This window comes from Crassostrea angulata, unplaced genomic scaffold, assembly GCF_025612915.1.
Source record: "Crassostrea angulata isolate pt1a10 unplaced genomic scaffold, ASM2561291v2 HiC_scaffold_323, whole genome shotgun sequence".
NCBI classification, from domain to species: domain Eukaryota; kingdom Metazoa; phylum Mollusca; class Bivalvia; order Ostreida; family Ostreidae; genus Magallana; species Magallana angulata.
In genome coordinates, this window is record NW_026441876.1 from 37,501 (window position 1) to 51,329 (window position 13,829).

At 41.4% G+C, this 13,829-nt stretch overlaps 1 long non-coding RNA gene across 1 annotated transcript; it reads left to right on the forward strand.

The window, feature by feature from the left end:
• The first annotated feature begins 3,687 nt into the window (after positions 1-3,687).
• Positions 3,688-9,801, forward strand: LOC128170117 (uncharacterized). The gene is made up of 3 exons (XR_008241668.1): positions 3,688-3,751; positions 9,219-9,264; positions 9,761-9,801. It is a non-coding gene; the product is annotated as an uncharacterized LOC128170117 (long non-coding RNA).
• Positions 9,802-13,829: the final 4,028 nt, after the last annotated feature.

Here is a 13,829-nt window from a genome sequence, read left to right on the forward strand (position 1 = left end):
CGCGGGGCATCGCGGGGCATCGCAGGCTTCCCCCTCGTGTAAGTGCAAGTGTAAGAGTGAGCGCGGGTAAACGGCGGGAGTAGACTCGACTCTCTTAAGGTAGGCAGAGCTGGCCGTTCTAGCAGCAGCGGACGTCGCGGGGCATCGCGGGCATCGCAGGCCTCCCCCTCGCGTAAGTGTTAGAGTGAGCGCGGGTAGGCGGCGGGAGTAGACTCGACTCTCTTAAGGTAGGCAAAGCTGGCCGTTCTAGCAGTTAAGTGTTAGAGTGAGCGCGGGTAGGCGGCGGGAGTAGACTCGACTCTCTTAAGGTAGGCAGAGCTGGCCGTTCTAGCAGCAGCGGACGTCGCGGGGCATCGCGGGGCATCGCAGGCTTCCCCCTCGTGTAAGTGCAAGTGTAAGAGTGAGCGCGGGTAAACGGCGGGAGTAGACTCGACTCTCTTAAGGTAGGCAGAGCTGGCCGTTCTAGCAGCAGCGGACGTCGCGGGGCATCGCGGGCATCGCAGGCCTCCCCCTCGCGTAAGTGTTAGAGTGAGCGCGGGTAGGCGGCGGGAGTAGACTCGACTCTCTTAAGGTAGGCAAAGCTGGCCGTTCTAGCAGTTAAGTGTTAGAGTGAGCGCGGGTAGGCGGCGGGAGTAGCCTCGACTCTCTTAAGGTAGGCAGAGCTGGCCGTTCTAGCAGCAGCGGACGTCGCGGGGCATCGCGGGGCATCGCAGGCTTCCCCCTCGTGTAAGTGCAAGTGTAAGAGTGAGCGCGGGTAGGCGGCGGGAGTAGCCTCGACTCTCTTAAGGTAGGCAGAGCTGGCCGTTCTAGCAGCAGCGGACGTCGCGGGGCATCGCAGGCCGCCCCCTCGCGTAAGTGTTAGAGTGAGCGCGGGTAGGCGGCGGGAGTAGACTCGACTCTCTTAAGGTAGGCACAGCTGGCCGTTCTAGCAGCAGCGGACGTCGCAGGCCGACCCGAGGATAACGAAGGAGTCCCCCCGCTCTCGCTCGAGCGCGTAGAGCATTCCCTTTTTACCGCAGGCCGTCCCGAGGTGTACGATAGGGGACCCGCTCTCGCGCGCGGAAAAGCAGCCACTTACCGCAGGCCGTCCCGAGGTAGCGACACACTAAGTCGAAGCGAAGCGGCAGAACTGCACTTCATCGGACGCGCCCGCGATTCCTGCTTCCATCGTGCCTGGACTCCGGGAGTCAAAGCAGGCAGTTAGAGAAGCAGTTATCGCAGGGTGCTCCGATGAAGTGCGGTTCTGCCGCTTCGCTTTGAAACGTCCGGTGCGCGCTGTAAAGGGGCATATACCGCAGTCCGTCCCGAGGAAGGTGCCTGTCTTGCGCTGTGAGTAGCTCGCGTTCGCCTGCCTGCCCGATCCTACCGTACGGAAGAGCGGCGGGGAGGGCCCCGGACGTCCCTCCGAGAGCCGGAGCTCGCAGTTTCCGCAGGCCGTCCCGAGGTAGCTACGCAGACCCCGCTCCGGCCGAGGCAGAGCAGCCGTTTACCGCAGGCCGTCCCGAGGTAAGGGCGGAGTCCCCCGCTCTCGGCCGAGGCAGAGCAGCCGTGTTCCGCAGGCCGTCCCGAGATAGCTACAGAGTCCCCCGCTCTCGGCCGAGGCAGAGCAGCCGTGTTCCGCAGGCCGTCCCGAGGTAGCTACAGAGTCCCCCGCTCTCGCGCGCGAGGCAGCGGACAGTTACCGCAGGCCGCCCCGAGGAAACGCAGTTCGGCCGCGCAGTGTCGGGAAGAGCGTGTCGTGACAGCGGAGAAATCGCACTTCTCCCGCTTTAAACCCCCGCTTCAAAACGCGACATGAGAGTCGTTTTCGGGTCCCCTTATCTACAGCGGGAAAAACAGCTTCTCTCTGCGGAAAATGCGATTTCTCCGCTCTGTATGGTACGGATTCGTGTGCCCGATCTTACCATATGGAGGAGATTTTGGAACGGAAGACTCGAGGGCCGCCGAGCCTCGGCGGTCCCTGCGGACTTCTGGCCCGGTCTTGGCGGACCGGGCGTAGGTCCGCGGGGCCTCTCGCACCCCTCCTCCGGTGCGAGCGCAGATCGGGCGCGTCGACGCCCGGTTACCGCAGTCGCTCTGCGGTAAGAGGCCTTAGTCCGGCCCCGCTGCCGAGCAAGGCCCGGTCTGCGGGTGCTCTGCGGACCGGGGCCGGGGCCCCGCTCGGCAGGCGAGCAGAGTGTCTGCGGCAGCGGGTCCGAGGCCTCGGCACGGGACCCCGCGCTCAGGTCGGGAAGAGCGCGGGGAAAGGGGCCCCCGTCGTCTCAGCGGAGAAACGGCACTTTCCCCGCTACGAGATCGGCACTCGCTGTCGAGGCCGGTCGGTCGAGCAGAGGTAAGGGGCGGCTTCCCCTGCTCTGCAGGCTCGGCCGGTTTCCGACGCGGAGAGCCAGAGCAGGCAGGTCAGCGCAGTTAACGCAGGCCGTCCCGAGGAAATGCATATCTGCCGCGCCGTGTCGAGACAGCCGGTGCGCGCAGTATCTAGCCGTTTCCGCAGGCGGTCTCGAGGAATCGCGGTTCGGCCGCTCTGTATGGTACGGATTCGTGTGCCCGATCTTACCATATGGAGGAGTTTTTGGAACGGAAGACCTCGAGGGCCGCCCGGCCACGGCGGCCCCTGCGGACGTCTGATCCGGTCTTGGCGGACCGGCCGCAGGTCCCGCAGGTCGGCGGGGCCTCTCGCACCCCTCCTCCGGTGCGAGCGCAGACGGGGGCGCGCAGACGCCCGATTACCGCAGTCGCTCTGCGGACTAAGAGCACGGCCCGGTCCGCGGTTTGATCTGCGGTCCGTAGCCGGGGCCCCTCTCGGCCTCTCGCTCGCTCGGCAGGCGAGCATGCAAGCGAGTCAGCTTGCAGACCTGTCTGCGGCAGCGGGTCCGAGGCGGGCGGCAGGGGAGACCCCGCGCTCCGTCGGAAAGAGCGCGGGGAAGGGGGCCCCCGGTCGTCTCAGCGGAGAAGAGGCACTTTCCCCGCTACGAGATCGGCACTCGCTGTCGAGGCCGGTCGGCCGAGCAGAGGTAAGGGGCGGCTTCCCCTGCTCTGCAGGCTCGGCCGGTGTCCGACACGGAAAGCCAAAGCAGGCAATTTCAAGCAGAGATCGCAGAGGCTCTCGAGGAAAATGCAAAATCCCGCTTCAAAAGGCGACATCAGAGTCGTTTTCGGGTCCCCTTTTCTACAGGGGAAAAATGGCATTTTCCTGCGGAAAACGTGATTTTTCCGCTATGTATGGTATGGATTCGTCCGCCCGATCTTACTATATGGAGCAGTCTTGTCAGGCAGAGGCAAGCGGGCTGCTGAGGCTCCATGCTTGGGTAACGAACAGAAAGATCTGAAAAGCAGAACTGGCAGACGCATAGCAAGCGGTGTCGTGCCTCGGGGAAAGGAGGCTACTAGCAAAACACGACAAAACACACACCGCCTGGCATCGGTCTCGATACAGGGCGACCCCCCGTTGTAAGTGGGGAGTTCGTCCGGCGCTACGAATTCACGGACACGCACAGGGGGGAGTACTCGCGGGCAATCTCGAGTCTCTCTCCCCCTGGTTAACGCGACACACCTCGCCCGGCGGCGTTCGGAGCTCAACCCCCCCTCGAGCTAAAGCCGACCCGCAAAATGGGCAAAAAACACCGGTCGCTTCACGGCGATCGGCCGCAGTGACCGATGCGGGGATGCGTCAAAAAAAATGCGTCAGAAAAAATCAGCTTCATTATTGGAAAAAGGGAAGTGTGTAGAAAGATGGAAAGCGGAGTTAAAGGTAAGAAAATGCCCTTGACCTTAAAACAGATTTGAAAGCTAAGAGAGAAACAGAATTGCTTACACATGTAAAAAATTGTAATCAGTGCTGTGTAATTAAGACATTGGTTTCATACCAACAAATAAAAAGGCGACAAATTGTTGACATTAGTTGCACAGATCTGAGATTGAGGGGTTGATCTCATTAGTTTCTAAGGTGAAAGAGTTGATGTGTAGTTGTCATTAGTAACACAGATGTAAGAATTAAAGTGTAGTTGTCATTAGTTACACAGATGTAATTGTTGATGTGTAGTTGTCATTAGTTACACAGATGTAACTGTTGATGTGTTGTTGTCATTAGTTACACAGATGTAATTGTTGATGTGTAGTTGTCATTAGTTACACAGATGTAAGACTTGAGGTGTAGTTGTCATTAGTTACACAGATGTAAGAGTTGAGGTGTAGTTGTCATTAGTTACACAGATGTAAGAGTTGAGGTGTAGTTTTCATTAGTTACACAGATGTAAGAGTTAAGGTGTAGTTGTTATTAGTTACACAGATGTAAGAGTTGATGTGTAGTTGTCATTAGTTACACAGATGTAAGAGTTATGTGCAGTTGTCATTAGTTACACAGATGTTAGAGTTGAGGTGTAGTTGTCATTAGTTACACAGATGTAAGAGTTGAGGTGTAGTTATCATTAGTTACACACATGTCAGAGTTGAGGTGTGGGTTGTCATTAGTTACACAGATGTAAGAGTTGAGGTGTAGTTGTCATTAGTTACACAGATGTAAGAGTTGATGTGTAGTTGTCATTAGTTACACAGATGTAAGAGTTGAGGTGTAGTTGTCATTAGTTACACAGATGTAAGAGTTGAGGTGTAGTTATCATTAGTTACACACATGTCAGAGTTGAGGTGTGGGTTGTCATTAGTTACACAGATGTAAGAGTGGAGGGGTTGTCAATAGTTACACAGATGTAAGAGTTAAAGTGTAGTTGTCATAAGTTACACAGATGTAAGAGTTGAGTTGTAGTTGTCATTAGTTACACAGATGTTAGAGTTGAGGTGTTGTCATAAGTTACACAGATGTAAGAGTTGAGGTGTAGTTGTCATTAGTTACACAGATGTAAGAGTTGGGTTGTAGTTGTCATTAGTTACACAGATGTAAGAGTTGAGGTGTAGTTGTCATTAGTTACACAGATGTAAGAGTTGAGTTGTAGTTGTCATTAGTTACACAGATGTAAGAGTTGAGGTGTAGTTGTCATTAGTTACACAGATGTAAGAGTTAAGGTGTAGTTGTTATTAGTTACACAAATGTAATAGTTAAGGTGTAGTTGTCAGTAGTTACACAGATGTAAGAGTTGAGGTATAGTTGTCATTAGTTACACAGATGTAAAAGTTGAGGTGTAGTTATCATTAGTTACACAGATGTAAGAGTTGAGATGTTGTCATTAGTTACACAGATGTTAGAGTTGAGGTGTAGTTGTCATTAGTTACACATATGTAAGAGTTGATGTGTAGTTGTCATTAGATACATATATGTAAGAGTTGAGGTGTAGTTGTCATTAGATACAGAGATGTAAGAGTTGAGGTGTTGTCATTAGTTACACAGATGAAAGAGTCGATGTGTAGTTGTCAGTAGTTACACAGATGTAAGAGTTGATGTGTAGTTGTCATTAGTTACACAGATGTAAGAGTTGAGGTGTAGTTGTCAGTAGTTACACATATGTAAGAGTTGAGATGTAGTTATCATTAGTTACACATATGTAAGAGTTGAGGTGTAGTTGTCATTAGATACATATATGTAAGAGATGAGGAGTAGTTGTCATTAGATACATATATGAAAGAGTTGAGGTGTAGTTGTCAGTAGTTACACAGATGTAAGAGTTGGGGTATATTTGTCATTAGTTACACAGATGTAAGAGTTGAGGTGTAGTTGCCATAAGTTACACAGATGTAAGAGTTGAGGTGTAGTTATCATAAGTTACACAGATATATGAGTTGAGGTGTAGTTGTCATTAGTTACACAGATGTAAGAGTCGAGGTGTAGTTGTCATTAGCTACACAGATGTACGATTTGATGTGTAGTTGTCATTAGTTACACAGATGTAAGAGATGAGGTGTAGTTGTCATTAGTTACACAGATGTAAGAGTTGAGGTGTAGTTGTCATTAGTTACACAGATGTAAGAGTTGAGGTGTAGTTGTCATTAAATACATAGATGTAAGAGTTGAGGTGTAGTTGTAATTAGATACATAGATGTAAGAGTTGAGGTGTAGTTGTTATTACTTACACAGATGTAATAGTTGATGTGTAGTTGCCATTAGATACACAGATATATGAGTTGAGGTGTAGTTGCCATTAGATACACAGATATAAGAGTTGAGGTGTAGTTGTCATTAGTTACACAGATGTAAGAGTTGAGGTGTAGTTGTTATTACTTACACAGATGTAATAGTTGATGTGTAGTTGCCATTAGATACACAGATATATGAGTTGAGGTGTAGTTGCCATTAGATACACAGATATAAGAGTTGAGGTGTAGTTGTCATTAGTTACACAGATGTAAGAGTTGAGGTGTAGTTGTCATTAGTTACACAGATGTAAGACTTAAGGTGTAGTTGTTATTAGTTACACAAATGTAATAGTTAAGGTGTAGTTGTCAGTAGTTACACAGATGTAAGAGTTGAGGTATAGTTGTCATTAGTTACACAGATGTAAAAGTTGAGGTGTAGTTATCATTAGTTACACAGATGTAAGAGTTGAGATGTTGTCATTAGTTACACAGATGTTAGAGTTGAGGTGTAGTTGTCATTAGTTACACATATGTAAAAGTTGATGTGTAGTTGTCATTAGATACATATATGTAAGAGTTGAGGTGTAGTTGTCATTAGATACAGAGATGTAAGAGTTGAGGTGTTGTCATTAGTTACACAGATGAAAGAGTCGATGTGTAGTTGTCAGTAGTTACACAGATGTAAGAGTTGATGTGTAGTTGTCATTAGTTACACAGATATAAGAGTTGAGGTGTAGTTGTCAGTAGTTACACATATGTAAGAGTTGAGATGTAGTTATCATTAGTTACACATATGTAAGAGTTGAGGTGTAGTTGTCATTAGATACATATATGTAAGAGATGAGGAGTAGTTGTCATTAGATACATATATGAAAGAGTTGAGGTGTAGTTGTCAGTAGTTACACAGATGTAAGAGTTGGGGTATATTTGTCATTAGTTACACAGATGTAAGAGTTGAGGTGTAGTTGCCATAAGTTACACAGATGTAAGAGTTGAGGTGTAGTTATCATAAGTTACACAGATATATGAGTTGAGGTGTAGTTGTCATTAGTTACACAGATGTAAGAGTCGAGGTGTAGTTATCATTAGTTACACAGATGTAAGAGTCGAGGTGTAGTTGTCATTAGCTACACAGATGTACGATTTGATGTGTAGTTGTCATTAGTTACACAGATGTAAGAGATGAGGTGTAGTTGTCATTAGTTACACAGATGTAAGAGTTGAGGTGTAGTTGTCATTAGTTACACAGATGTAAGAGTTGAGGTGTAGTTGTCATTAAATACATAGATGTAAGAGTTGAGGTGTAGTTGTAATTAGATACATAGATGTAAGAGTTGAGGTGTAGTTGTTATTACTTACACAGATGTAATAGTTGATGTGTAGTTGCCATTAGATACACAGATATATGAGTTGAGGTGTAGTTGCCATTAGATACACAGATATAAGAGTTGAGGTGTAGTTGTCATTAGTTACACAGATGTAAGAGTTGAGGTGTAGTTGTTATTACTTACACAGATGTAATAGTTGATGTGTAGTTGCCATTAGATACACAGATATATGAGTTGAGGTGTAGTTGCCATTAGATACACAGATATAAGAGTTGAGGTGTAGTTGTCATTAGTTACACAGATGTAAGAGTTGAGGTGTAGTTGTCATTAGTTACACAGATGTAAGAGTTGATGTGTAGTTGTCATTAAATACATAGATGTAAGAGTTGAGGTGTAGTTATAATTAGATACATAGATGTAAGAGTTGAGGTGTAGTTGTTATTACTTACACAGATGTAATAGTTGATGTGTAGTTGCCATTAGATACACAGATATATGAGTTGAGGTGTAGTTGCCATTAGATACACAGATATAAGAGTTGAGGTGTAGTTGTCATTAGTTACACAGATGTAATAGTTGAGGTGTAGTTGTCATTAGTTACACAGATGTAAAAGTTGAGGTGTAGTTGTAATTAGATACATAGATGTAAGAGTTGAGGTGTTGTTGTTATTACTTACACAGATGTAATAGTTGATGTGTAGTTGCCATTAGATACATATATGTAAGAGTTGAGGTGTAGTTATCATTAGTTACACAGAGGCAAGAGTTGAGGTGTAGTTGTCATTAGTTACACAGATGTAAGAGTTGAGGTGTAGTTGCCATAAGTTACACAGATGTAAGAGTTATGTGTGGTTGTCATTAGATACACAGATATATGAGTTGAGGTGTAGTTGCCATTAGATACACAGATATAAGAGTTGAGGTGTAGTTGCCATAAGTTACACAGATGTAAGAGTTGAGGTGTAGTTGTCATTAGTTACACAGATGTAAGAGTTGAGGTGTAGTTGTCATTAGTTACACAGATGTAAGAGTTGAGGTGTAGTTGTCATTAGTTACACAGATGTAAGTGTTGATGTGTAGTTGTCATTAGTTACACAGATGTAAGAGTTGAGGTATAGTTGTCATTAGTTACACAGATGTAAGAGATGATGTGTAGTTGTCATTAGTTACACAGATGCAAAAGGTGAGGTGTAGTTGTCATTAGTAACACAGATGTAAGAGATGATGTGTAGTTGTCAGTAGTTACACAGATGTAAGAGTTGAGATGTAGTTGTCATTAGTCACACAGATGTAAGAGTTGATATGTTATTGTCATTAGTTACACAAATGTAAGAGATGATGTGTAGTTATCATTAGTTGCACAGATGTAAGAGTTGATGTGTAGTTGTCATTAGTTACACAGATGTAAGAGATTAGGTGTAGTTGTCATTAGTTTCACAGATGTAATAGTGTTACACAGATGTAAGAGTCGAGGTGTAGTTATCATTAGTTACACAGATGTAAGAGTTGAGGTGTAGTTGTCATTAGTTACACAGATGTAAGAGTTGATGTATAGTTGTCATTAGTTACAGTCAGTTGAAAGAGGTGTTGGGCTGTTTTTCATTATCAACATAGAAGAAGTAGTAAGAATTGTTGTTTTAGTTAAACAAATGTAAGAGGTGAAGTAATTGTTATATTAGAAATGAGAGTCTGTACCATTAATACAATGAGAAGTTGATATTTTAAGTAACCCATGCATTGTATGTAACAGGATAATGTCATTTGATAATAATTTAATGAGAATAAAAAAGAAGCTTTCATTCTTATAACAAATTATTTATTATGATAGATAATTGTAATTACACCAGGGTATTTATTTTTGTCCAGGAATGAAACAAGGGGGAAAGAGGAAGCTAGTAATTCCAAGGAAAAGGTCAGTTTTTGCTGAGTTTAAAGTTAAACCTTTTTATTGTTTGGAAAAATATATCAATTTACTTATTTCATGGGGGCCAATTTTCGTGGATGGCTTAAATATACATAGGACCAGAGTGTTTAGATGTGGATATATAAAAACACTTGTTTTATGTTTATACTTATCAATACCATAGATAATTTTGTCATAGCCACCAATGTCCCATCAGCCAATCAGTGAAAAGCATTGCTCATACAAGGTTAAGATTAATGACATAGATAAAAAAAACTATATAAAGGAGATAGAGAGAGGGGGGGTATTATGTTATATTTTTTTTCAATGGCAAAAATAGTAAAATTACGCATCTTTTGCAGGATGTTTACTTTTCAATAAAAAAGATTAGGAGAATCACTCAATACATTTTATGATTTAATGTCTACATATCGAAACAGTGGGTTACTTATGTTAATATGTGTCTATTGTATACATATTTTAATTATTTAACTTTATTTTGAAGTGGAGCTGAGGAATTTGAAGTGGAATTACTTACTGTCGGGTAAGCCATATTCTTACAATAACTAGGCATTAGTATTTTCCAGAATCTCTCTCTCTCTCTCTCTCTGAACACAAAAGCTGTTTCATGAGAGATATTTGATGGGGCAAGAAAGTATATTGTATTAACTTGATGAATGCCAATTTAAGTTCATTTAAGTCCTGCATGTCTTAAACTATTAGAATTGAATTATAATCATTAGTCCAAATAAGTAAAAGCTAAAATATATGGAAGCATAGGCATCCTTAGTTAGTGTTGATTCATTTTTTTTTTCAATCATATTCCCAGGGGGTTAGGGTTGGACAACAATTGGGAGTTAAATTATGTCATTGGAATATGTTAATTAATCTTTTAAAAAATCTTTCTCTCCAAAACCATTCATTTAGAAACGCTGTTACTTGTGTGGAAGAATCCACATGTAGTTAGAATGAGGTTTGTTTTTATCGTAATCCACGAGAGTAAGTTGGGACAACATGGGGGATTGGTAGTTTGGTAAATGTTCACACACAAATAAATAAAAGAAAAATTCTTATAATAAAAACTTTTTATAGAGAAAGTTTTAAAAATCTTGCTAAACAAGATTTGTATTGGTTAATTTTTTAATTAGGCCAAAAAGATTTTTTTTTCTTTGGAATTGCCTCCCGCTTCATGAAAATACCCCCGGCTGATAAATTTTATTAGCAAAATATAAAGAACTTTTTTTGCCCTTTTTTTCCTGACAACATCTGATTTGACCAGAAATATGGCGATTGCTCCTTCACCCCTGCGAATGTTATTGTCATTTAAATTTTAGACCACGTGGTTTTATTTGACCCTTTCAGTTTCGCAGTAAAAATCGTACCTGGTGTATAAAGTCTATTTCACAGTATCTAGGTTCTTGTAGTCAAACATAAAATCTAGAGGTTTATTGATTTTAAACTTTATCTTCATTAATTGGTGAATAAAATGTGTTCTAGAAATAAATGAGACTATACAAAAATCAGTTTTTGTCTGCTGTTGCAACAACTTACATGAAAATGGCTCGATATACTAAGTTTTAATGCAAAACAGACACCCATTATTTTTTTTTTAAATATGGTATTGCACACCACAAGCATCAAACATGGCTATGATTTTATAAAGCAACTCAATGTTTATGTTACCAACCACCTTTCACGTGGTTGAACGCGAACGATAACTCTGTTCTGAATATTATCGTTTAATATAAATAACTGCTAGATGGTGAAATAAGACATAAATTTAAAAGCTTTTCCCGTTTTAACATAAATGCGTTCAACCACGTGAAAGGTGGTTGGTAACATAAACATTGAGTTGCTTTATAAAATCATAGCCATGTTTGATGCTTGTGGTGTGCAATACCATATTTAAAAAAAAAATAATGGGTGTCTGTTTTGCATTAAAACTTAGTATATCGAGCCATTTTCATGTAAGTTGTTGCAACAGCAGACAAAAACTGATTTTTGTATAGTCTCATTTATTTCTAGAACACATTTTATTCACCAATTAATGAAGATAAAGTTTAAAATCAATAAACCTCTAGATTTTATGTTTGACTACAAGAACCTAGATACTGTGAAATAGACTTTATACACCAGGTACGATTTTTACTGCGAAACTGAAAGGGTCAAATAAAACCACGTGGTCTAAAATTTAAATGACAATAACATTCGCAGGGGTGAAGGAGCAATCGCCATATTTCTGGTCAAATCAGATGTTGTCAGGAAAAAAAGGGCAAAAAAAGTTCTTTATATTTTGCTAATAAAATTTATCAGCCGGGGGTATTTTCATGAAGCGGGAGGCAATTCCAAAGAAAAAAAAATCTTTTTGGCCTAATTAAAAAATTAACCAATACAAATCTTGTTTAGCAAGATTTTTAAAACTTTCTCTATAAAAAGTTTTTATTATAAGAATTTTTCTTTTATTTATTTGTGTGTGAACATTTACCAAACTACCAATCCCCCATGTTGTCCCAACTTACTCTCGTGGATTACGATAAAAACAAACCTCATTCTAACTACATGTGGATTCTTCCACACAAGTAACAGCGTTTCTAAATGAATGGTTTTGGAGAGAAAGATTTTTTAAAAGATTAATTAACATATTCCAATGACATAATTTAACTCCCAATTGTTGTCCAACCCTAACCCCCTGGGAATATGATTGAAAAAAAAAATGAATCAACACTAACTAAGGATGCCTATGCTTCCATATATTTTAGCTTTTACTTATTTGGACTAATGATTATAATTCAATTCTAATAGTTTAAGACATGCAGGACTTGAATGAACTTAAATTGGCATTCATCAAGTTAATACAATATACTTTCTTGCCCCATCAAATATCTCTCATGAAACAGCTTTTGTGTTCAGAGAGAGAGAGAGAGAGAGATTCTGGAAAATACTAATGCCTAGTTATTGTAAGAATATGGCTTACCCGACAGTAAGTAATTCCACTTCAAATTCCTCAGCTCCACTTCAAAATAAAGTTAAATAATTAAAATATGTATACAATAGACACATATTAACATAAGTAACCCACTGTTTCGATATGTAGACATTAAATCATAAAATGTATTGAGTGATTCTCCTAATCTTTTTTATTGAAAAGTAAACATCCTGCAAAAGATGCGTAATTTTACTATTTTTGCCATTGAAAAAAAATATAACATAATACCCCCCCCTCTCTCTATCTCCTTTATATAGTTTTTTTTATCTATGTCATTAATCTTAACCTTGTATGAGCAATGCTTTTCACTGATTGGCTGATGGGACATTGGTGGCTATGACAAAATTATCTATGGTATTGATAAGTATAAACATAAAACAAGTGTTTTTATATATCCACATCTAAACACTCTGGTCCTATGTATATTTAAGCCATCCACGAAAATTGGCCCCCATGAAATAAGTAAATTGATATATTTTTCCAAACAATAAAAAGGTTTAACTTTAAACTCAGCAAAAACTGACCTTTTCCTTGGAATTACTAGCTTCCTCTTTCCCCCTTGTTTCATTCCTGGACAAAAATAAATACCCTGGTGTAATTACAATTATCTATCATAATAAATAATTTGTTATAAGAATGAAAGCTTCTTTTTTATTCTCATTAAATTATTATCAAATGACATTATCCTGTTACATACAATGCATGGGTTACTTAAAATATCAACTTCTCATTGTATTAATGGTACAGACTCTCATTTCTAATATAACAATTACTTCACCTCTTACATTTGTTTAACTAAAACAACAATTCTTACTACTTCTTCTATGTTGATAATGAAAAACAGCCCAACACCTCTTTCAACTGACTGTAACTAATGACAACTATACATCAACTCTTACATCTGTGTAACTAATGACAACTACACCTCAACTCTTACATCTGTGTAACTAATGATAACTACACCTCGACTCTTACATCTGTGTAACACTATTACATCTGTGAAACTAATGACAACTACACCTAATCTCTTACATCTGTGTAACTAATGACAACTACACATCAACTCTTACATCTGTGCAACTAATGATAACTACACATCATCTCTTACATTTGTGTAACTAATGACAATAACATATCAACTCTTACATCTGTGTGACTAATGACAACTACATCTCAACTCTTACATCTGTGTAACTACTGACAACTACACATCATCTCTTACATCTGTGTTACTAATGACAACTACACCTCACCTTTTGCATCTGTGTAACTATTGACAACTACACATCATCTCTTACATCTGTGTAACTAATGACAACTATACCTCAACTCTTACATCTGTGTAACTAATGACAACTACACATCAACACTTACATCTGTGTAACTAATGACAACTACACCTCAACTCTTACATCTGTGTAACTAATGACAACTACACCTCAACTCTTACATCTGTGTAACTAATGACAACTACACCTCAACTCTTACATCTGTGTAACTTATGGCAACTACACCTCAACTCTTATATCTGTGTATCTAATGGCAACTACACCTCAACTCATATATCTGTGTATCTAATGACAACCAC